Here is a 26,745-nt window from a genome sequence, read left to right as displayed (position 1 = left end):
GTATGGAACTTCATAACAATGATTGTAATCTGATTTAAATAGATGAGGGGCCAGTACGTAACTTCATAACAATGATTGTAATCTGATTTAAATAGATGAGGGGGCAGTACGTACATTGTATCTTCATAACAATGATTGTAATCTGATTTAAATAGATGAGGGGGCAGTACGTAACTTCATAACAATGATTGTAATCTGATTTAAATAGATGAGGGGGCAGTACGTAACTTCATAACAATGATTGTAATCTGATTTAAATAGATGAGGGGGCTTTACGTACATTGTATCTTGATAACAATGATTGTAATCTGATTTAAATAGATGAGGGGGCAAGACGTAACTTCATAACAATGATTGTAATATGATTTAAATAGATGAAGGGGCAGTACGTAACTTCATAACAATGATTGTAATCTGATTTAAATAGATGAGGGGGCAGTGTGGAACTTCATAACAATGACTGTAATCTGATTTAAATACATGAGGGGCCAGTACGTAACTTCATAACAATGATTGTAATCTGATTTAAATAGATGAGGGGGCAGTACGTACATTGTAACTTCATAACAATGATTGTAATCTGATTTAAATAGATGAGGGGGCAGTACGTCACTTCATAACAATGATTGTAATCTGATTTAAGTAGATGAGGGTGAGAATGGAACTTCATAACAATGATTGTAATCTGATTTAAATAGATGAGGTGGCAGTACGTACATTGTATCTTCATAACAATGATTGTAATCTGATTTAAATAGATGAGGGGGCAGTACGTAACTTCATAACAATGATTGTAATCTGATTTAAATAGATGAGGGGGCAGTATGTAACTTCATAACAATGATTGTAATCTGATTTAAATAGATGAGGGGGCAGTACGTAACTTCATAACAATGATTGTAATCTGATTTAAATAGATGAGGGGCCAGTACGTAACTTCATAACAATGATTGGAATCTGATTTAAATAGATGAGGGGGCAGTACGTACATTGTAACTTCATAACAATGATTGTAATCTGATTTAAATAGATGAGGGGACAGTGTGGAACTTCATAACAATGACTGTAATCTGATTTAAATACATGAGGGGCCAGTACGTAACTTCATAACAATGATTGTAATCTGATTTAAATAGATGAGGGGGCAGTACATAACTTCATAACAATGATTGTAATCTGATTTAAATAAATGAGGGTGAGTATGGAACTTCATAACAATGATTGTAATCTGATTTAAATAGATGAGGGTGAGAATGGAACTTCATAACAATGATTGTAATCTGATTTAAATAGATGAGGGGGCAGTGTGGAACTTCATAACAATGATTGTAATCTGATTTAAATAGATGAGGGGGCAGTACGTAACTTCATAACAATGATTGTAATCTGATTTAAATAGATGAGGGGGCAGTACGTAACTTCATAACAATGATTGTAATCTGATTTAAATAGATGAGGGGGCAGTACGTACATTGTATCTTCATAACAATGATTGTAATCTGATTTAAATAGATGAGGGGGCAGTACGTAACTTCATAACAATGATTGTAATCTGATTTAAGTAGATGAGGGTAAGAATGGAACTTCATAACAATGATTGTAATCTGATTTAAATAGATGAGGTGGCAGTACGTACATTGTATCTTCATAACAATGATTGTAATCTGATTTAAATAGATGAGGGGGCAGTACGTAACTTCATAACAATGATTGTAATCTGATTTAAATAGATGAGGGGGCAGTATGTAACTTCATAACAATGATTGTAATCTGATTTAAATAGATGAGGGGGCAGTACGTAACTTCATAACAATGATTGTAATCTGATTTAAATAGATGAGGGGCCAGTACGTAACTTCATAACAATGATTGGAATCTGATTTAAATAGATGAGGGGGCAGTATGTAACTTCATAACAATGATTGTAATCTGATTTAAATAGATGAGGGGGCAGTACGTAACTTCATAACAATGATTGTAATCTGATTTAAATAGATGAGGGGCCAGTACGTAACTTCATAACAATGATTGGAATCTGATTTAAATAGATGAGGGGGCAGTACGTACATTGTAACTTCATAACAATGATTGTAATCTGATTTAAATAGATGAGGGGACAGTGTGGAACTTCATAACAATGACTGTAATCTGATTTAAATACATGAGGGGCCAGTACGTAACTTCATAACAATGATTGTAATCTGATTTAAATAGATGAGGGGGCAGTACATAACTTCATAACAATGATTGTAATCTGATTTAAATAAATGAGGGTGAGTATGGAACTTCATAACAATGATTGTAATCTGATTTAAATAGATGAGGGTGAGAATGGAACTTCATAACAATGATTGTAATCTGATTTAAATAGATGAGGGGGCAGTATGGAACTTCATAACAATGATTGTAATCTGATTTAAATAGATGAGGGGGCAGTGTGGAACTTCATAACAATGATTGTAATCTGATTTAAATAGATGAGGGGGCAGTACGTAACTTCATAACAATGATTGTAATCTGATTTAAATAGATGAGGGGGCAGTACGTAACTTCATAACAATGATTGTAATCTGATTTAAATAGATGAGGGGGCAGTACGTACATTGTATCTTCATAACAATGATTGTAATCTGATTTAAATAGATGAGGGGGCAGTACATAACTTCATAACAATGATTGTAATCTGATTTAAATAGATGAGGGGGCAGTACATAACTTCATAACAATGATTGTAATCTGATTTAAATAGATGAGGGGGCTTTACGTACATTGTATCTTCATAACAATGATTGTAATCTGATTTAAATAGATGAGGGGACAATACGTAACTTCATAACAATGATTGTAATCTGATTTAAATAGATGAAGGGGCAGTACGTAACTTCATAACAATGATTGTAATCTGATTTAAATAGATGAGGGGGCAGTACGTAACTTCATAACAATGATTGTAATCTGATTTAAATAGATGAGGGGGCAGTTTGGAACTTCATAACAATGATTGTAATCTGATTTAAATAGATGAGGGGGCAGTGTGGAACTTCATAACAATGACTGTAATCTGATTTAAATACATGAGGGGCCAGTACGTAACTTCATAACAATGATTGGAATCTGATTTAAATAGATGAGGGGGCAGTACGTACATTGTAACTTCATAACAATGATTGTAATCTGATTTAAATAGATGAGGGGGCAGTGTGGAACTTCATAACAATGACTGTAATCTGATTTAAATACATGAGGGGCCAGTACGTAACTTCATAACAATGATTGTAATCTGATTTAAATAGATGAGGGGGCAGTACGTACATTGTAACTTCATAACAATGATTGTAATCTGATTTAAATAGATGAGGGGGCAGTACATAACTTGATAACAATGATTGTAATCTGATTTAAATAGATGAGGGGGCAGTACGTAACTTCATAACAATGATTGTAATCTGATTTAAATAGATGAGGGGGCAGTACGTACATTGTAACTTCATAACAATGATTGTAATCTGATTTAAATAGATGAGGGGGCAGTGTGGAACTTAATAACAATGATTGTAATCTGATTTAAATAGATGAGGGGGCAGTACGTAACTTCATAACAATGATTGTAATCTGATTTAAATAGATGAGGGGGCAGTGTGGAACTTCATAACAATGATTGTAATCTGATTTAAATAGATGAGGGGGCAGTGTGGAACTTCATAACAATGATTGTAATCTGATTTAAATAGATGAGAGGGCAGTATGGAACTTCATAACAATGATTGTAATCTGACGGACATTTGTTGAACCTGTTACAAAGTACACCTAGGCATTATATCAGGTTTAAATCACCACCTTAATATGAAATTTGTCTTATACACAATTGTCATCAATCAACATATACTAATTCATTTTTAAATTATGTACAGCATGTGTATAATTAAATATGATAGGATTTAAAATTCAATTTTCATTTTGTATGGAAACCTGGGACATGCAAAACATTATTATCGTAAATTGTATTTTCCATCTGTCTACGTAATGTATGTAATTTATTTGACTTGTGTTACTTTATGCGTGTTAGTTTTCACTTCATCTTCCTGATGTCATTATAATCAGTGTTTTAAGCATTCGTGGAATTACTTATCTTCATTCTGTCATTTTATCTTCATTATAGTTTTGGAATATGTAGCTAATTTGACCTACTGATGTTTGTGATACTTTTCCCCCACTCTGTCACCTATTCAATAATTAACATAATCACTTAATTCCCTTCATTTGTAACCAAGCATCTACATGACATATTGTACAGCTGATTTGACCTACTGATTTTTGCATCTCTACTTGTGATACTTTTTCCCCCTGTCTGTCACCTATTCAATAATTAACATAATCACTTCCCTTCATTTGTAACCAAGCATCAGCATCTGCAGCGGGAGCTAATCAGAAGTATTACCCATGATGCCTCCTGCTTATTGATCAGCAGAGTCGGGCAGGAATGATGGCGACAACTCTCTGAACAGACTGTTGCATGGAGTTTAAATCTGTCGCTCTGTCACTACAGTAAAACACTCGGCTAGCTTTCGGATTGCACCTACTTGAGCCATACGCCAGTGTCCGTGCCAGTTTGGGGTGAATTTTGGTGAGTTTCGTGCACTGTTTTTTCCATAACAAGCGAACAATCTGTGAATGTTATGTCTTGACTCCATGGATGGAATGAATGCCTATTGATTTTTTTTTTTCTTCTTTGTATTGTTGTGTAGGAAGGTTGTGGCCATAACATGTTGAAGGATGTGACATAAAATGTTCTCTTAATAATTTATTTTCTTTTGTGTTTTTAATGATTTCTGCACTTTGGTAGCTATACTTGGATCATAGTGTTTTATATACTTTCAGTTCCTGTATTTTATGATTCAATTTAGTTTTTAATTTTGGATTGTTTTCAACAACATTGTAATTGATAGACCTTTTTTTCCCCGGTGATGTTGACTATACTGGCTGTATTTGGTTACTAGTATATTAAATTTGAATGAACTGGTTGGTATGTCGTATTAGGTTCATTGTCAACTGTGTAATTGACATTAGTGAAGTCATGATCTATATATAGTCATAAATGTTAGTGAGGTTGCTGGCTGTATTAAATGTAGTGTACCAGACACTAATATATTTTTTTTAATGAATTCTAAATTTGGAATATAACTATGTTTGGTGAAGGTTACTGGTTGAGTTACATACCAGTCAAGTATATTTCAGTATATACATATTATAGTCAAGTAATTTACTTTATGTATTGTTGTATTGTTGGTGAGGTTGTACTGTCTTGGTTAGAGATCTGAAAATATACTAATGATCAAAAGAATGCATACTAAAGTATTTTGATGTGAAACAACACATTTTACTCCTAGTGCTTTTTCTGAACTATGATGTTCATATCTGATGTTAATTATTGAGTATATCAGTGTTCATATCTCACCATGTGATTAATTATACTTTCAAATTATAACACATAATTGCATCAACTTGCATTTTGTGTCATTTTTACCATCTTGAAAAACTGATTGATATGGAGGGGTGGGGTGTAGCCCAGTGGTAAAGTACTTGCTTGATGCACGGTCGGTTTATGTCCCATTAGGCTATTTCTCATTCCAGCCAGTGCACCACGACTGGTATATCAAAGACCATGGTATGTGCTGTCCTGTCTGGGATGATGCATATAAAAGATCCCGTAAATTGCTACTAAAACAAAACAAAAACTCTTCTTTTTTTTCTTTCTTTTTTATCGATATGCTTTCTTTTGATCATCAGTATAGTGTGAGCGAGTTATCACCGGTGTATAATTTGTGACATTGTAGACTGTGTCTGGTCTTGCTCAGAGATGAAAGTCATCTGGTGTTTATCAAGTATTCTCATTTTAGTTCTTACTGTCCGTGTTCTTTTCAAATTTTTGTCCAGTGTCATTTTCATCTTTTCTTTGCTAAAATCAATAACAGTTGTTGTCTCGCCTATACAGAGTAAAAACGTGAGATATATAGATATTACTTTTATAGCAGCGACAGCAGTACTGCTGTCAATGTAAGGGGCAGATCCAGGATTTTTTTAAGGGGGTGGGGGGTGGGGGTAGCTTTTCATTCACAAAATTCTAAAATGGGCATGCCCCCAGAAAGATGTTCAGAAAATATGTTAGAAACTGAGTTTTGTGTGTTTTTAACTCGGAAGAAGTGTTGTTTGTAATTATAAAAATTGTTCGTCATTTTTGATGAGTTTATCAATATATAACAGTCACAAATTTAGTATAAAATTGCTTCTCAACACTATGCAATTTTATACTGTTGACTGTTATACATGTACATAGATAAATTTACAAAAACCGACAAACATTTCTCATATAAAAATGCCAAAATGTCATACTTTCTTGGATTAATCAGAATACATAGAGGTTATTACACAGTGTGTTTCGGTATTTTGATATATTGGGAATACAAATTTTATTTCTTTTTACTCGTATTAAGATGTCATATTTACGATACTGAAATATTTGAGGGTAATATATTGTCTGTCATTTAATTTCAAGCTAAGTACAACATCCTGTTTGTAAACTTTATACTCAACTACAAATCCAGTCGGCTATTACTGAGTATTCAAATGTCATTTGAATATATGATGTGGAGTCTGTTGCCATAGTACATTTGCTTACATGTCAATAAAAGTAGTCCCATGACCATATTAATTTGCATTTATAGTTTGCAAACATATCAAATTCTGACAGTATGTGATGTGAAAAATTTCACGTTATGTTATTTTATTGGATACTGTACCTACATGTATTATATGAGAAAAAAAAATTATGACATTATATCTATGATTCAGTTAATGTGTATTAATAAATCTATAAAAACTAATAACTAAAAACTATTTTAAGAATTGTTTACCGTTGACTATGTAAGCCAACCAGCTTGTCACTCTATAATAATATTAAAAAAGAAATCACAGATTTTTTCTTCTAGTACTACCGTATTAGCTAATTTAAAACTGTAAATTGAATCTTGTTTATAAAGAGTGAACTGTATTCTGTTCGAAACTATTTCTAGCAGCCTATTTCTAGTAGCCATTACTTAGTAGATGGCTATAATGGTGGTAACATAGTATTCAGTATGTTATTAAGCAAATACATTTTTAAAGTATAAAAGGCCTGTCAGACTAGGAGCTATATGTACATATATTGATCCCTTGTATATACTGCTAATCAATAAGCAAGTGTATAGGTACACTATACTGAAACCTTTTGCAATGTGACAAATATGGTTATGATTACAGATATCAACATGTAATTGTTACCAGTAGTCATTTTTAAAAACCTGTGTTTTGCAATAATACTTACACTCATGTTTAATTACAAGACCATGAAATAATTGAAAATTAATGTAAAAAAAAAAAGATGATATACTAACAATATGACCTCGTTTTTGTTTACTACATTTTGTATATATCAGCCAAGCTGTTAACCCAGAAAAATAAACTGGGACCTATGGCTTCATGTAATCCCTAATCCTGCTGTTCTTCCTAGCCTCTATGAACATTGATTTTTTTTTTAAGGACTATAATAAAAGTTATACATTTACAGTGAATCGTGTCTAAATTGGATCATGTCGGGACCTAATATTTATTCGATTTAGACAGAATCTGGTGTTTAAAGGGTTGCATTTTAGATTTTTGAAAATTTGGGACCGTGAGACCGATTAGGACAAGATTCCAGTTTGTTAAGGGTACTGTTTAGACTGGTTTCTTTGTACAATCTATCTAAATTGGTTCCAGTTACATGATCAGTCTTAAACTCTTCAACCTACAACACAGATTTTTTGGTTTAATTCAATTCACATTTTTGATGGATATTAAATTTTTGCAATGTTATTCAGGATAACTCAGTGCATGAAAGACACCATACATTACATATGGTTAGCTTTGTGGACTGGTGGAAGGGACTCAGGAAGTGCTAATGGTCCACTGGTTAGGGGGTGCAATACTTGCCTTGCCCCGGTCGCTGGCAACCCACGCTACACCACTGTGTGTGTGTGTGTGTGTGTGTGTGTTAAAATGTCACTTCTATTAAATGCCCAATTATTTTAAAATGCTTTGATATATTTCAGTAGTTGTGCAAGTGTGGCCTACACTGCTTCTGTTACAACTATTTTAAAAACATTGGATTGAAATGTTTGAAAAACTTTGAGACATTCCTTAAAACAGTTTTACCCAAACATAAATGTAATGATACTGAGTATTTAATGCATCAGTAATTTCTCCATTCATTAAATTAGCCAGTATGCACCTAAAATCTACATCAAAGCAAATATGCATTAAGCCATGTGTTTAGGTTGAAGAATATGCATTAAGCCATGTATTTAGGTTAAAGAATATGCATTAAGCCATGTGTTTAGGTTAAAGAATATGCATTAAGCCATGTGTTTAGGTTAAAGAATATGCATTAAGCCATGTCTTTAGGTTAAAGAATATGCATTAAGCCATGTGTTTAGGTTAAAGAATATAAGCTTGTTCTTATCTTCCAGTACTGTAAATATAAAAAAACTTCCAAAAGATGAACAAATATAAAGGTAGAAAATACAGACAGGAATTTAAGTACAGTAGTAAGTAATAATTAAGATTCATGCTTGTGATCTGACCATCAAATTAAACACATTCCAACGAGTATAAATACCATCTGAAGCGGATCGGAGAAGGGGGGGGGGGGGGGTGGTAAGGGGCAGGGACTGGGGCCCCCCTACATTTTGCGACAGTTATAATTTTATTATATATTAATTTTCATTTTTTATGATCCCCTTCCAAAACTCCCCCAAAGTTCCCTTGGCATTCCACCTCATGTCATTGTGGCCCCCCTAAGTGGATTTTCTGGGTCCGCCACTGACCATGAACAAAGTATAAACATACATATTTAGGAAATCTCAAGTTGTACTTATCATATTTCACTGGTAATTAACAAGAGATTTATAGCAATTCATAATCATTGTATGGTCATTTTAATTATTGTTATTACACCCAATAGTTATTGAGCCAAATACTTATAAAGATGGTTAACAAATGACATCAATAAAAACAATTGTGACATATCACATGTAAAATCAATCTAATCATATACATATTCGTTAGCTCTGAATTGTCTTTAATATATTTTTTGCAGGTTCAACATCTGCCTTGAATATACAGGTAAATTTAACCCACTCAGCTGAGTTAAATATGCTTCTAAAACGGCGACATACATGCTTGAAGCTCCCCTTAGATATACAATAATGTACATGTAAACTTAATAACATGCTAGAGTCTTAGAAAAATGTGAACCTCCCCCAACTTTCCCATTGTTTTATTTTGGTACAATTTTGATAGGTTTCTTGTAAGATACTGCCTTTTATAACAAATCCCTAAGAAATTTCTATTGCAATTTTCTTTTGGTTTTTGACTCACCATGTCCATTACCAAATTAGCCAAAGTGGCTACAACATTTAGTTTTCAGCTAATAAAATATTCCTTAAATTAACCACATTTTGATCATGTTCAAGGAAGTAGTCTATACACAAATGTATGTGAAAATTGGCTAAACCAAAATGTGTTACAGTGTGAGCCCTAGGTATATGTATTTGTTGAAAAGCATGTCCTTTCAAGCTGTACTGCATGTATTCAGGTAAACAATGACCAGTTTTACCTGTTCTAAAAAAAACATATCATAACCAATTTGAAAAGTCTACCCAACTTAAGGTGCTTGCTATATGATCTGTATAGATGTATGTACTTTGTCATCTAGCTCTCTAGCGCTCACAGAGAAACCGACAGGTAAACTGTAATTAGCTGCAGGTAATGTACATGTATATATGATAAAAGTATAGCAGGTGTATCTGATGGAAGCCGCAGGTGTGACGTACGCACTTGTGTTAAAAGGTTTGACGCACTCGCAGTGCCATGGTACCCCGCCTGTAATTACCACACGTTGTATAACATCTTGTCAACAGGTGTACTTTATGTAGTATGGGAGTGTTAGCTGGCAAGATAACACCGGGTAAGGTTTGGACAGTTCAGATTATTCATGATTTTATTTGACAAATTGTGCCAGACCATTTGTCTGTAAGTTTTTTAGTTTTTTTTAGAAATTAGAATTGTTTTCTTCATTATTGATAGAATTTTTAGAAAAACATATGTTGACCTTAATTGAGAACTTGACAAGTCTTATCTTATATATGTATATGTATACTCACAGAAAATAGTTCCTGTGCATGTGTTTTAATATATATATATATATATATATATATATATATATATATATACATCATATACCCACACACATAATGGTAGTAGAGTCAAATCATTTGCAAGAGAAGTGTTTTTTAAAGAAAAGATTTCTGCCTGTTACCCCAAATTATATTGATACACATGTACATGTATAAAAAGGGAACATTACCCTAACTATACCCAAAAATTAACCCACCCTAGCCATAACCCTAACCCTATAAATCTAACTCTAACCCTAACCCTAAAACTAACCCTAACCCTAACAATAGGATTGGATTGGATATTTTACTCTTGTTTTTCGGTCATTCATATAAACATGAGATGATTTTCACAATTATTGCGCATGTACATGTACAATGTACATCAGTCATAAATAAACAAAATTTACAACCGTTACAGTTAGTTTCATTGTTTAAGACCATTTTATTTGGTACACAGGATCTTTTTTTTTCTGTGAGACTATATACTGTGATAAATAATGTTAAGAGCACATGTCTATACTCGTACTGTTATGTACGTAAATCACAGCTGTAATTTACTGTTATTTTCCCACATCATTGTTGTCAATTATTTGCTTGTATGAGACAGACTATTTTGACTTCTATTTTTAAATGTTTTTGAGCCAGTATGTTTGAAAAAGCAGAATTAAAGAAAACATGTTTCAACAATACCCCCAGCTTACATGTACAAGCAATAAGCAACAACAACAAACAAACAAAAAGTAGCAAAACCCAAAGCAACAACCCCCAAGCCACCCCCTTAACATCAACAACAACAAAGAACAAAAAACTAAAAAAGTTTAAAGTCCATTTTCCCTATATGCACCAACTTTCTAATGTGCTTACAATAAGACTAGGCAAGTAACATGGTAATTTTCAACACACAGTCTAGAAAATAAGAAAAACTTAAAGCCCTACTGTCACATTATTGGCTACTTTTATTTTAAGCAACAAGAAGTGGTTTTTTTAAAATTTTATTGTGTTTGTTTATCCCACTAATGTAATAACTAGAGCAGAACCACATTTGAGTGTTTTTGAGAGTAAATATCTTATCATCTCTTAACACTGTTATGTTCAAGTAATATCTATTGATCAGGACGTATTGTCGGTTCTTTACAGTTGGGTGTCACACTGTCATGCGTGACTTTCTTTCTCAGGTCACTGAGGATAAGACTAAAATAAGCGTATTGTGTTTTTACCATAGAGAGAAAAAGACCCAATGCAAGGGTATGTATTTCTGACATGCTGTTGTGAGCATGTGTTTCATTACATACAGTTAGAACTAAAACATGTAACATATTTTGTTATTTGTTTGCTGTTTAACAAGTAGCGTAGTAAATCTATATATTGATCATCATGATGCTAGATGTAAAGTTTATAAAACAATTAACCTTGTTGTTTGATGGATTGTTTATTTTGTGATGTCTTTCAAGAGTTTGTTGACCGAAGTTACAGCCATATTATCTACAGGTATATTACTGTATATCCCATTAATTTCCTTTTAATTTTCTATTTAATACATCTACATGACTGTATATTACTGTGTTAACAGCAAATCTTTAAAACCATGGTTACATGTGGCATATGCATGTATATAACTATATATATCTCTATGCAGAATCAAGGCACTAAGGTTTAAATCAAGTTACCATAAAAACAGAATGAATGAATGAATGAATGAATGAATGAATGTTTAACGACACCCCAGCACGAAAAATACATCGGCTATTGGGTGTCAAACTATGGTAATGCAAATAAATAAAGTGATGATCAACATCAATATAAAAATTCAAGGTTTAAACAAAAACAGTGTAAAGAACTGTGCAAAAATACAAATATCACAGAATTTTACGGACACCGAATTTTACTCTAAACTTCAATTTGTGCTGTATTGGCCATTCTCAAAGAGAATGTTACACCCCTGCACCACGGTGAGGTTACAGCACGCGCAGGGGCCATAAAAACAGAGTTAAAGTTAACCTGGTTAAAGGCAGAGTCTGACCCTGGTATGATTGTAGAGTTGAAATAAACCTGGTTAAAATGTAACTCTGCAATCTGACTCCACTGAGTTGTGTCACAACCCAGTACAAGACAGAGTCCAAAGGATATTATAAAAAGCTGTATGTACGACATGCAACAGAATCGGTGCAAAATTATTGTCTACTCCAATTCTTAACAAAGCAGCAAAACATTGTCATGACAACATGTAGCATATAACAATATGTAATTAGCATAATGAGCTTAGTTATAGTCAAGGAAGTGGCAGGACGTAGCCCAGTGGTAAAGCGCTCGCTTGATGCGTGGTCGGTTTGGGATCGATTCCTGTCGGTGAGCCCATTGGGCTATTTCTCGCTCCAGCCAATGTGCCATGACTGGTACATCAAAGGCTGTGGTATGTGCTATCCTGTCTGTGGGAAAGTGCATATAAAAGATCCCTTGCTGCATTAGAAAATATGTAGCAAGTTTCCTCTGATGACTATGAGTCATAATTACCAAATGTTTGACATCCAATAGCCGATAGTTAATAAATCAGTGTGCTCCAGTGGTGGTGTTAAACAAATGAAACTTCAACAAACTTTATATTCAAGGAAGATAACTTTATTATTTACAAATTACATGCATGCTTGTATTTCCCCATTCATTTGCCATGGCTCCGATATCTTTATTTCTATTCCATGCATTCACATTATGTAAATAGTCTGGCATATTGTAATTAGCTTGATTACTGCATATGTTTGTTTGGTCCTTGTAAATAGCATATAATAGCTAGGGTAAATGAAAAAGCCTGTTTTATAACAGCTGACCTTCGTGGGTTATGAAAGTGTAGCCTTTAGTGACTTATTATATTTTGCTGCATATACAGATGCACATACATGTATAGCTGCATGACAACATTTTGAAAAAGAAATCAAAATGTATGAATGTGAAGAAAATTTGGTAAAACTTAATACAGCCCTTGGAATTACTAGTGGCAATCAACAGTGCTACTGCTATAAAAACCGTTATAAAACCGTTCTGCAATGGTATCTTGATCATCAGGTATGTACTTTGTTATTGTTTGTGTGTACAATATTGTCATAGCACGATAGATCTGGATTTTGAGAGCTGTGAGTGTTTGAACATTACATATTTGAAAGGGTAAAACTGTTCAGCATTAATTGTGATTGTTCACACTTTTTAGTTGCCATTTTTGCAACTGGTATATATGCTATGTGTATAATGTTTAAAAGCGAAGTTAATGTTTATGCCATCACTTTGCAAAGCAGCCAGAACAGAGTATTTTACTGTGTTTTTGTTACTTTTTATTAATTTTAAAATTAATTCAGACAGTACAAATGTTCTGTTTCATAATGTTCTTACATCCACTTTTTATTCATTTTAAAATCAAAAGATTTTAGTATACTGATCTTGATATCTGAGCATACAAGGTGTGTGAGCATTGTATCATATGTACAAGAGCCAGTCTTACATTTAGATTTTAACATTTTTAAACCTGACTCGGACAGTACAAATGTTCCGTTTCATAATGTTCTTACATCCCTGAAAATACTTGTTTATGGTCATTGCACCAACGTCACCACTAGACCTGATTGTTCCTGTGTTGTATGTGATTACAACTTGTGGACTGTTTAAATGATTCTGTGTGTAGCTGTTGTATGCGATGTATTGCTTTGTGTTAATTTATGGCATGTTTGTTTAAAAAAAACCCTGAAATAATATGTATATCGGGAGCATTATGTTGTTTTCATATGCTTCATGTGGACATAATACCATATGGTACGTCTAGGTGGCACTCCTGTTGTGAATACAACCCTGCTCCACCCCTCATTACTGCCAAATGTTGGAGCCTTGCTTATGTAGCCACTTCTATGCAAACCTCTTTTAAATAAGATACCATTTTGAAATGGGTAGCTGCTAAACACAGGTTTTTCATTATGAACACATGAATTGTAGTCCTTCCCACAGGGAATACCTTTTTTTCATACTATAGAATTTACTATAAGTTATTTATTTTTGAGCTGATTGATTTGTAAATTGCACACAAAAATTATATTTTTTTGTTGTTGTTATTTCCAAAACACTTTTACATTTCTTCTTACATCAAACCAAACTGAAATTATTTACAAAAAATATTTTTGTAGGAGGATGGGATTGACTATAAGTTTTTAATATAATGTAACATATTCTTTGATTGGTATGTACCGGTTCATACTAAATTCATTTGCCTACTCTGAGCTCACTGTTCCAAATTGCACTTAGTTCAAATTGAGACGGTTCTTCTTGAGACTTCATTTGCCCATACTTATACTGACAACAGCGATTGGCCCCTACCGCAGATATTAACCAGACTGCCTCTCCTTGAATGTCGGTGAAGCCCTCTGTATTCATCGCAGTTTCATTACTCGCATGGTTTAATATATTGCCTGGCCGTCGCTGAACAGAGTGGACTCACTTGCGTCATTGGCTGGGCTCGGTCTTGTTGCCAACAGGAACAGTATTGATTTGGGTTATGCTGTTAATATTTTGCGTGTGTGTGTATGTGACTGTTGGTGCACTAGAATGTGGATATTCAATTAAACATTTAATGGATATGAATGAGTCGGTTAATTGTATTGATTCTTGTATACAAAGACATTTGTGTTTGGTTATAATGCATTCTGTTTTTACTGCAAGCACTGATGGTGTATTGGTAAAAAACTATTCCTGGTGATTTCTGAAAATCCCATTAAATAATAATGTTATGTGTAGCTTCTTTTTGTTGTGTGTTTTAGCATCTACTGGTATTTTAACCTTAAATGCTTGAATAGAGGCCTGCGTCGATTAGAGACTGGGTCTCAGATCACGATGAACAATAAAGGCCTGCCTTGAATAGAAGCCTGTCTTACATGTAAAGGCCTGTTTCTGCTACTGTAGCTTTGTCAGATTAATGGCCACATTATACTCCTCACTTCCGTTGCATGATGTCAAAAGCTTGTAACAACATGGCGAGAATAACAGGAAAGGAGAAGCTAGATTTGCAAACCTACATTAGAAATGTCATAACAAGGCTGTGTGAGAAAATTTTGCATACGAAAATGAGAAGAATGCCTAGAATAGAGGCCTGAGGCCTAATTCACAAAGGTCTCTTAGGCTCTGCTAGACAACAAAGCATCCTCTTTGCAAGTCTTTTAGTATTGCACTGTGAGATCGCAAAGTTGCGAGAGTTTACTGAATTAGGACCCAGGTCGCTGAGCATCACAAAACAATAGAAGCCTGGGCTTCTATTCAAGGAAGGGGCAGGATTTAGCTCACTCGGTTTAGTGCTCGCTTGAGGTGCTTGCGTCGCAGGATAAAACCATCTTTGTGGATCCATTCAACTGATTGGTTTTTTTCTCATTCCAACCAGTGCACCACAACTGGTCAAAGGCAGTAGTATGTGCTTTATTTTCTGTGAGAAAGTGCATATAAAAGATCCCATGCTGCAATATGAAAAATGTAGCAGGTTTTCTCTGATGACTACGTGTCAAAAAACCGGCCTCGGTGGCGTCATGGCAGGCCATCGGTCTACAGGCTGGTAGGTACTGGGTTCGGATCCCAGTCGAGGCATGGGATTTTTAATCGAGATACCGACTCCAAACCCTGAGTGAGTGCTCCGCGAGGCTCAATGGGTAGGTGTAAACCACTTGCACCGACCAGTGATCCATAACTGGTTCAACAAAGGCCATGGTTTGTGCTATCCTGCCTGTGGGAAGCGCAAATAAAAGATCCCTTGCTGCCTGTCGTAAAAAGAGTAGCCTATGTGGCGACAGCGGGTTTCCTCTAAAAACAGTGTCAGAATGACCATATGTTTGACGTCCAATAGCCGATGATAAGATAAAAAATCAATGTGCTCTAGCGGCGTCGTTAAATAAAACAAACTTTACTTTTTTTTACGTGTCAAAATTACCAAATGTTTGACATCCAATAGCCAATGATTAATTAATCAATGTGCTCTGGTTAAACAAAAACAGACTTTTAAGTAATTTGAGGATTTATGGTAGTTTTTGTTATTTAGTTGGTCAGCTCTTCAGGGGTGGAATTTACCTCAGTCAGAAGAACACATGCTTGGGTTATGGGATCAAACTCACTTGGTGGACCAGCTGGTGATTTCCCCCCATCCCATTCAAGGAAGGATATGTTTTATTTAACAAATCACTCAACACATTTTATTTACAGAATATGGCGTCAGACATATGGTTAAGGACCACACAAATATTGAGAGAGAAAACCCGCTGTTACCACTTCATGGGGTACTCTTTTTTATTAGCAGCAAGGGATCTTTTATATGCACCATCCCACAGACAGGATAGCACATACCACAGCCTTTGATATACTAGTCGTGGTGCACTGGATGGAGCGAAAAATAGCCCAATGGGCCCACTGACGGGGATTGATCTTAAACTGACCACACATCAAGCGAGCGCTTTACCACTGGGCTACGTCCCTCTACATTTCAGTGCCCTTTGATTGTAATATCAAAACCCATTGTATGTACTAACCTTTTGGTGAGAAAGTCCATATAAAAAAAAATCTTTTTGTTATTGAAAAAAAATGTAGTGGCTTTCTCGGAAAGCTAGGGGGTGGGACGTAGCTCCGTTGTACAGCATTAGCCTGATGTGCATAGATCGATTACCCTCAGTGGGCCCATTGGGCTATTTCTCGTTCCAGCCAGTGCTCCACAACTGGTATAACAAAGACTGTGGTACATACTATCCTGTCTGTGGGATGGTGCATATGAAAGATCCCTTGCTGCTAATTGAAAAAGAGTAGCCCATGATGTGGTGACTGGGTTTCCTCTCAATATCTGTGTGGTCCTTAACCATATGTCCAATGCCTTATAACCATAAATAAAATGTTTTGAGTATGTTGTTAAATAAAACATTTTCTTCCAACCTTCCTCTGAAAACTCTGTGAGAATTTCCATATGTTTGACCCCATTAGCATTTCCAAACTACAGGTACTTCAGCACCTCAGTGATATATAGTACCTACCTTATATACAAGATTGATCTTGTGAAGTCAAGATCTTGAGTTAGTACCCATTCCAACCACATCTACAACTGATATATGGAATGCTATATGTTTCGTTTTGTCTTTGGGGAACTTACTCCCTACCTGTTAGACAAAATAACAGGGAAACCAAATATTTCTTAATGTCACCTTTGTCTGTTTTAAAACTATTGCTATTTAGTGTTTGACTTATTGTTATTTTGATAGTAAATCTACTAATCTATTATCAAACTGTATTAAGGAATATTTTGTATGCACCGTCTCACAAACAGCTGTGCATGGCATCACATACCATGACCATTGGGGCACTGGTTAGGATAGGCAGAACATTCTGTAAGATTCATCAAGAGTGATTGATGCTTCATCCCATCACATCTAAGGTTATGGCCCAAAACCAGTAGCCAAAATTTGTATGCTGGTTTGAGTTTCTTTTCCATTTTCTCAGACCAAATATGCCTTAATTTGATATTCCTTTTATTTAATAATGGTATTTAACATTAATGTGGAATGTATGAATGGATAGATGAATATATATATATAGGTAAAAGGATAGTTATTTCTTTAAATTGTTTTTTAAATACATATATACTGTACACTTGTTTTCTTTTATCATTTATATATATATATATATATATATATATATATATATATATATATATATTCATCATAAACAATTAAAATGAACTCTATAGTCATTATTAAATGTGATCTTTCAATACCTACATTATCATGATACAGGAAACATTCACCATTTTAGAGAATTTCTTTTCAGATACCTACATTAAAAAAAAGTCATTATTCCTTGTCTAGACTTATTTTAGCACACTGCATTGAATGAATGCATGTATTCAACAAATTAAAATAATAATGCAAATGTATTTATTATGGTTATGAGTGTTGAAGTTGGCATTATACCGTCTGATGAAAATGACAGATTATTGACTTCCCTTCACATGTACGCATTAAGATAAAGGCCAATCAATATGAAGAAGGAATAAAGGATCACACCAAAACTAACAGGAAAGGGAAATTGCAACCAAAACTGTCATCCATACTGTCATTAAGATAAAGGCCAATCAATATGAAGAAGGAATAAAGGATCACACCAAAACTAACAGGAAAGGGAAATTGCAACCAAAACTGTCATCCATACTGTCATTAAGATAAAGGCCAATCAATATGAAGACGGAATAAAGAATCACACCAAAACTAACAGGAAAGGGAAATTGCAACCAAAACTGTCATCCATACTGTCATTAAGATAAAGGCCAATCAATATAAAGATGGAATAAAGGATCACACCAAAACTAACAGGAAAGGGAAATTGCAACCAAAACTGTCATCCATACTGTCATTAAGATAAAGGCCAATCAATATGAAGAAGGAATAAAGGATCACACCAAAACTAACAGGAAAGGGAAATTGCAACCAAAACTGTCATCCATACTGTCATTAAGATAAAGGCCAATCAATATGAAGACGGAATAAAGGATCACACCAAAACTAACAGGAAAGGGAAATTGCAACCAAAACTGTCATCCATACTGTCATTAAGATAAAGGCCAATCAATATGAAGAAGGAATAAAGGATCACACCAAAACTAACAGGAAAGGGAAATTGCAACCAAAACTGTCATCCATACTGTCATTAAGATAAAGGCCAATCAATATGAAGATGGAATAAAGGATCACACCAAAACTAACAGGAAAGGGAAATTGCAACCAAAACTGTCATCCATACTGTCATTAAGATAAAGGCCAATCAATATGAAGAAGGAATAAAGGATCACACCAAAACTAACAGGAAAGGGAAATTGCAACCAAAACTGTCATCCATACTGTCATTAAGATAAAGGCCAATCAATATGAAGAAGGAATAAAGGATCACACCAAAACTAACAGGAAAGGGAAATTGCAACCAAAACTGTCATCCATACTGTCATTAAGATAAAGGCCAATCAATATGAAGAAGGAATAAAGGATCACACCAAAACTAACAGGAAAGGGAAATTGCAACCAAAACTGTCATCCATACTGTCATTAAGATAAAGGCCAATCAATATGAAGACGGAATAAAGGATCACACCAAAACTAACAGGAAAGGGAAATTGCAACCAAAACTGTCATCCATACTGTCATTAAGATAAAGGCCAATCAATATGAAGAAGGAATAAAGGATCACACCAAAACTAACAGGAAAGGGAAATTGCAACCAAAACTGTCATCCATACTGTCATTAAGATAAAGGCCAATCAATATGAAGAAGGAATAAAGGATCACACCAAAACTAACAGGAAAGGGAAATTGCAACCAAAACTGTCATCCATACTGTCATTAAGATAAAGGCCAATCAATATGAAGAAGGAATAAAGGATCACACCAAAACTAACAGGAAAGGGAAATTGCAACCAAAACTGTCATCCATACTGTCATCAAGATAAAGGCCAATCAATATGAAGACGGAATAAAGGATCACACCAAAACTAACAGGAAAGGGAAATTGCAACCAAAACTGTCATCCATACTGTCATTAAGATAAAGGCCAATCAATATGAAGAAGGAATAAAGGATCACACCAAAACTAACAGGAAAGGGAAATTGCAACCAAAACTGTCATCCATTCTGTCATTAAGATAAAGGCCAATCAATATGAAGATGGAATAAAGGATCACACCAAAACTAACAGGAAAGGAAAATTGCAACCAAAACTGTCATCCATACTGTCATTAAGATAAAGGCCAATCAATATGAAGAAGGAATAAAGGATCACACCAAAACTAACAGGAAAGGGAAATTGCAACCAAAACTGTCATCCATACTGTCATTAAGATAAAGGCCAATCAATATGAAGATGGAATAAAGGATCACACCAAAACTAACAGGAAAGGGAAATTGCAACCAAAACTGTCATCCATACTGTCATTAAGATAAAGGCCAATCAATATGAAGAAGGAATAAAGGATCACACCAAAACTAACAGGAAAGGGAAATTGCAACCAAAACTGTCATCCATACTGTCATTAAGATAAAGGCCAATCAATATGAAGAAGGAATAAAGGATCACACCAAAACTAACAGGAAAGGGAAATTGCAACCAAAACTGTCATCCATACTGTCATTAAGCCATACCGGTACATTGCTGACCTTTTGCCCCATGTTACATCTAAGTACTTTAATTATACCGACATTACAACGCTAACAGTGACCAATATAAAATTTGTTCTACAATACCATTTGTTCCCCTTATTTCTTTCTCTCAGTGTGGTTTGACAAATTTAGCTGTGATACACCTACAAACATCATTAAAAACTACAGTACAATCATGGTGTACATCCATCTTAATTGCACTGGAAGACGATAAATAAAGTATCTTAATTAACATACAGCATATTAACTGGTTATTGCCATCTTGCCCAACATGATATGCTGACACAGATTTCTCTGTGGACTGTATGGTGTTCGAATCATACATGTACTTATTAATAGGTCTTTATTATGTTGCACACATTCTGTTATTGTCATGCAACAGAAAATAGACTAGGATTTAGATGTTGCTTAATTAGTGGTATAATCGTGCTGGCTTTCGTAGGTTATGAATGCTGGTCTGGTTATAGAATCAGTCACCACCAATATAGATCTATTTCAGTTCCAACCATTGTGTACTGGCCATGACTGATGTACATGTATGTCAGTGACCACAGAATGTGCCCGCTTGTTCATGGAAAAAGACTGTTTGTTTTTGTTTAATGACGCCACTTAAGGCACATTGGTTTATTAATCCCTCGCTATTTGATGTCAAATATTTGGTAATTCTGATATTATTGTCTCAAGAGAGGAAACCTGCTACATTTTTCCGTTAGTAAGAACGGATCTTGTATACATGTGTATATGCACCATTGATCTCACAGACAGGATAGCACATACCACAGCTTTTAATATACCAGTCTTGTGGCACTGGCTGGAATGAGAAATATCCTAGACCGACCACTCATGGAAAAGTGCATATAAAAGATGCATACATATGTGCAATACTTTTTGTATTAGAAAGCAGATTACTGGTAGCATAAAAAAAGTTATTGTTTAAATAGGAACTTTATTATACAAATTTTAACTATAAGCTATACAGATGAAATGTTTTACTGTGTACTTTTTATTCCAAATAAGAAGTAAAAACTGTTTTTCTACATTTGTGTTCATGTTAATGCCACAAATGTCTTACAAAATACCTGTGCTGAATGTTCCAAACTTTATTAAAAAGCAAGGATTATATCATTATCCATTACGTGATGTCATTCATGATAATTATCAGTATATCATTACAAAGCTGCAGTTGGAAAAAAGCCTTATGAATTATATCACTATTTTAGGGCCATTTTTTACTAATGGCTAAAAAGTTATTTGCTATTAACTAATGCAGGATTTTCACTAATTTTTATAAAATTGAAATACATTTAGCCTTTATTAGAAATGAATTTTTGGTTGTTGTTGTCTGGTTTTAACTTTTTTATAAAGTTAACCGTTTGAAATGGTTGTGAAAGTTTTTAGATACAGTTGATACATGTATATGTACATAAGATTGTTACATAGAGGTGTGATATACTGGTATATATATCACAGCTGTGCATGAAGAGTTTTAGCATTAACAATGTATATAGCACAATATTGACAGCAGCATTTAGTTTGAACTGAATACATAATAAATACATATATGTATAACACCCTCATCCATAGTGTCAGGAAGTTAACAGTGTTACTGACATTCAGACCCATATTGCCGACATTTAGTCCCATATTGCCAACATTGAGTCCCATATTACCGACATTCAGACCCATATTGCCGACATTCAGTGCCATATTACCGACATTCAATCCCATTTTACCGACATTCATTCCCATATTACTGACATTCAGTGCCACATTACCGACATTCAGCCCCATATTACCGATATTCATTCCCATATTACTGACATTCGGTGCCATATTACCGACATTCAGCCCCATATTACCGATATTCATTCCCATATTACTGACATTCAGTGCCATATTACCACATTCAATCCCATTTTACCGACATTCATTCCCATATTACTGACATTCAGTGCCATATTACCGACATTCAGCCCCATATTACCGATATTCGTTCCCATATTACTGACATTCGGTGCCATATTACCGACATTCAGCCCCATATTACCGATATTCAGTCCCATATTACCGACATTCAGTCCCATATTACTGACATTCGGTGCCATATTACTGACATTCAGTCCTATATGACTGATATTCAATCCCATTCAGTCCCATATTACTGACATTCATTCCCACATAACATCTTTGTATACTATACAAACAGTATTGCACTAGTAATAAATCGAATTTGATCTATAATACTAAATGTTCCTTTATTTCTTTCTATCAGTATATGTATTAGATACATGTAACATAATGTAATTAAAAGTTGTTTGGTATATTTGTTTAATGTGCCAGAATGATCATAATATATATGGGCCTAGGAAGGTGCCAAAAAGTGTGTGTGTGTGTGTGTGGGTGGGGGGGGGGGGCACACATATATACATGTATTTATAAATACATAAGCATACCCAAAAACCCCAAACCCATTGCTCCTGCTACAATTGGGGGGGGGGGGGACATGCCCCCTTGCCCCCCACTTCCTATGCCAGTGATAAACACTGTACATTGACAAGCAATTCCACATGTTGTAATTTAGCTGCCTGTTAATTCTTAGTTAGCAGGTGTTTGATTAACTAATGCCTTGGACTCCTAATACATGTAAGTGCTAACAACAGTTTCTGATAAATAAAAACAATATCGTACAGGGTGTTAATTAGTTTACTTGTAAATCTGCTGACACATTAAACTGAACCTAGCTCGAATGGTTATATAGTGTCACATACAGTTCACTTGATTGACATATTCTCAACATATGTTTTAAAAAATACAGCAAGAATCTGGTATTTTGAATAGTTCCATAATGTTTATTTCATCAGTCTTTCAATATCACTGTACCAAGTTGTCTTAGCATGAAGGAAAGCATACACTTGTAGTGGAACTTGTTGCAGAGATTTTTAAAAATGTAAGTGAATGAAACTTCAAATATGAAACTTTTTTAAAAGTATGTTAATCATGTCATATGTTCTGGGTGGTCTTACCTAAGTGAAAATTGTTTATAAATTACTACAAATGTAGTAATGTAACTGCATTTATGAAGATATATTTTGGGCAGCCCTTCCAAGGTGATCTGGAAAGTATATGGGATGTAATAACAGTATCAATTATTTTAAAAAAAAGGATAAAGAAAATATATTTATAAGAGGGAACTGTTTTTAGTTTTCGTCAGAAAGAGGGACATTGAGTCTCAAAGAAAAGCTGGAGCCAATTTCACAAAAAATTAATTTACATGTACAGTTAGCTATTAAACATGTCATACATTTTACATGTGATTGGCATCTATTTTGCACAGAAAATAACATCATTATAGAAGATCAGTTTTATTAAGGATGGAAAAGAAATTTGTTATTCAAGCTACACTGACATCCAAAAGAAACTTGAAATTAGAATAATTTGATAAACATTGTTGCTAATTGAAAAGAACCAATTTAGAAACTACTTTACAAACATTTTACATGTATCACAAAGTGCATTGTGATGTTTAGATGTTGAACTTAATGATACTTTGTTCATATCCCAGTGTACTGTTTGTTGGTTTTATATAATACAATTTCAAGCCTGGTAAAGTTTCTTTTGAACGTTGCTATATATTATGTTTTAAACTATATTTAATGTTTATTAATTGTTTTTCCACTTATAGATTGACATATATCTGAAAAAAATAGGTTTGTAATGTTTGTAAAATTTGTTCCGGATCTGTAAACATGAATATTTCCTTGCAATATCTTTGTAAAAAATTTGTCTCTGAAAAGGTAAATGTTTCCTGTATCATGATAATAACCGCGGTCTCTGACATGTTTACGTGTGAGTGTTGCTCAAGTCAAGAAGCTCTTGAGGAACATATTGTCTGTGGAATCTTTATTGATTGCAAATCCACTTGCACTTCCGAGTGGATCTTGGTTGCGTGTTGCGACAAGTGATGTGCCTGCCATCACAACCAGTCTTGTAACGAGAAGCTGTAAAAGTCGAGAAACTGTGAACATCGACATGTATTGATTTGCTGACACAGGAGTCCAGCTCGAGCGGTTTCCGTGGCATCTGATTTACATATGGACCTGAGTGCTTTATGAAGACATCATGATTACCACCCCAGGTGATACCGTCACAGGTCTATCACATACAGTGTAAATGATGTTATTGCCTATTGAGACATATTGGTATGGAGTACTGTGTGGGATGTACAAGCTGCTGGTGAACTGCTGGTCTAAGGTGCAGTGGGTTGTAGGATCAATCACCCTGAATGAACTCAAGTTGTTTTATCATCTAAATTGGTTCCCCATGATTGGTACATGAAAGAAAATAATTTTTGTTTGTTTATAATGATGTACTAATAACATTTTTATTTTCGGTTGTATGAGGACCACAGGGATAGAGAGGAAACCTGCTCCATGGAATTCTCTTTTTGATTAGCAGCAAGGGATCTTTTATATGCACCATCCCACAGAGAGGATAGTACATACAGTGACCTTTGCTACACCTGTTGTGGAACACTTGCTGAAATGGGCCCACTGACTGGGATCAATCCTAGATTGGTTGCACATCAGGATAGCATTTTACAACTGGGCTACGGTATACGAAAGACTGAAACATGTATGTACTGTTCTGCCTGTGGGAAGTGCATAATACAAAATCTGTTGCTGCTTTTTGGTACAAAGAGTCTCTTTGATGATAGTGGGGGTTTTCTCTCCCTGTGTCATATTATTCATAAATACTGATAGAAAGAAATATGGAAATTTCATGGTATTGTCCACCAAATTGAATTCACTATTAGTGTAGACATGTCATTTAAAAGATAAAGATGTTATGTGGAATTGAATGTTAGTAATGTGAGATTGAATGTAAATGGCCATTATATACAAGGGTCTCCTTTTTGTATTGACTGGAACGCTGTTTATTACTGATACTTTTGAAACTAAAACAATGATTCAAACTTGTAATAATTGTTCTTAGGCCCAGTGCTGTATATATATACAGCTTTTGGTCTCTTCAATCTTCAGTTCAGACATTTAAACATTATTTGCAATAAGCGGTGTTCCAGATGGCCCTAACATGGATTTAACTGAGCAGTATTCCAGATGGCCCTAACATGGATTTAACTTCCTGTCACTATGGATGATGGACCGGCCTCGGTGGCGCAGTGGTTAAGCCATCGGACTACAGGCTGGTAGGTACTGGGTTCGGATCCCAGTCGAGGCATGGGATTTTTAATCCAGATACCGACTCCAAACCCTGAGTGAGTGCTCCGCAAGGCTTAATGGGTAGGTGTAAACCACTTGCACCGACCAGTGATCCATAACTGGTTCAACAAAGGCCATGCTTTGTGCTATCCTGCCTGTGGGAAGCTCAAATAAAAGATCCCTTGCTGCCTGTCGAAAAAAGAGTAGCCTATGTGGCGACAGCGGGTTTCCTCTTCAAAACAGTGTCAAAATTACCATATGTTTGACGTCCAATAGCCGATGATAAGATAAAAAATCAATGTGCTCTAGTGGCGTCGTTAAATAAAACAAACAAACTATGGATGATGGTTTAGGTTGAGCACTGCTACTACTTACGGGCTACCATACATCTTTCATGTCCTTAAAGAAATGTTCCTGCCATATCAATATACTTGTCAACTCTAGTAAAACTTGTAAATCTATTTCATACTAAGTATGACAAACAATGTGATTACTTAATATATCAAGATATTTCGAGATGTTATAGTTGCATGTCCTCCAGTAAAAACTGGTCTTATTAAGACATGTTTGGTATATGATATTGCTTATTGACAACTTGATATGCTGACTATCAAGTAAATCTGCTGAAACATGCCAAGTTCATGACATGATTGCTTATTGAGACATATTGACATGTTATCTTGTGTGAAACTGCATGTTGCTAATTATTATATACGTTAAATATACTGTATGTTGATAGCAAATCATGCATGCACTTGTAGATGTGAGAATACATATTAGAGTTAAAATTACTTTAAGGGTTTATTATTATTATTATTATTAATATATGTATATTTCTTTAATTTGCAATAAATACTAGATTTTCTAGACTTTACATACATTTGGACATTATAAACTGTGATTATCTAGTAACCTTTTTTCGGATGCAAAACACCAACATAAACAGGTGCCATATTGCAACATCACCACATGATATCACAATAGATTACACTTGAAATGTATACACATCAGTGGCAAAATACAGGTTAATATGTGCCAAATTACATGTACAGCTGCTGCAAGTCTATCACATATATGATG

General features: G+C 34.6%; 1 protein-coding gene across 7 annotated transcripts in view; it reads left to right on the top strand.

Annotated features, from left to right (window-relative positions):
- Positions 1 to 26,745, top strand: part of LOC121370760 (synaptotagmin-1-like) — an 89,203-nt gene that overhangs the window by 31,624 nt on the left and 30,834 nt on the right. For 2 of the 7 annotated variants that reach the window (XM_041496208.1, XM_041496209.1), the window contains exon 1: positions 4,454 to 4,624. The exons of 1 other annotated variant lie outside the window; for it this stretch is intronic. The gene's annotated coding sequence lies outside the window, so the exon portion shown is untranslated. Of the gene's footprint in view, positions 1 to 4,453; positions 4,625 to 9,172; positions 9,199 to 9,751; positions 9,820 to 9,907; positions 10,043 to 11,558; positions 11,742 to 26,745 lie in introns of those variants that run through there. 4 more of the 7 variants (XM_041496211.1, XM_041496213.1, XM_041496210.1 and 1 more) reach the window with 4 other exon arrangements.

Source organism: Gigantopelta aegis, chromosome 4 (assembly GCF_016097555.1).
Source record: "Gigantopelta aegis isolate Gae_Host chromosome 4, Gae_host_genome, whole genome shotgun sequence".
NCBI classification, from domain to species: domain Eukaryota; kingdom Metazoa; phylum Mollusca; class Gastropoda; order Neomphalida; family Peltospiridae; genus Gigantopelta; species Gigantopelta aegis.
Note: the sequence above shows the minus strand (reverse complement) of the source record. Positions and strands in the feature narration are given on the sequence as shown.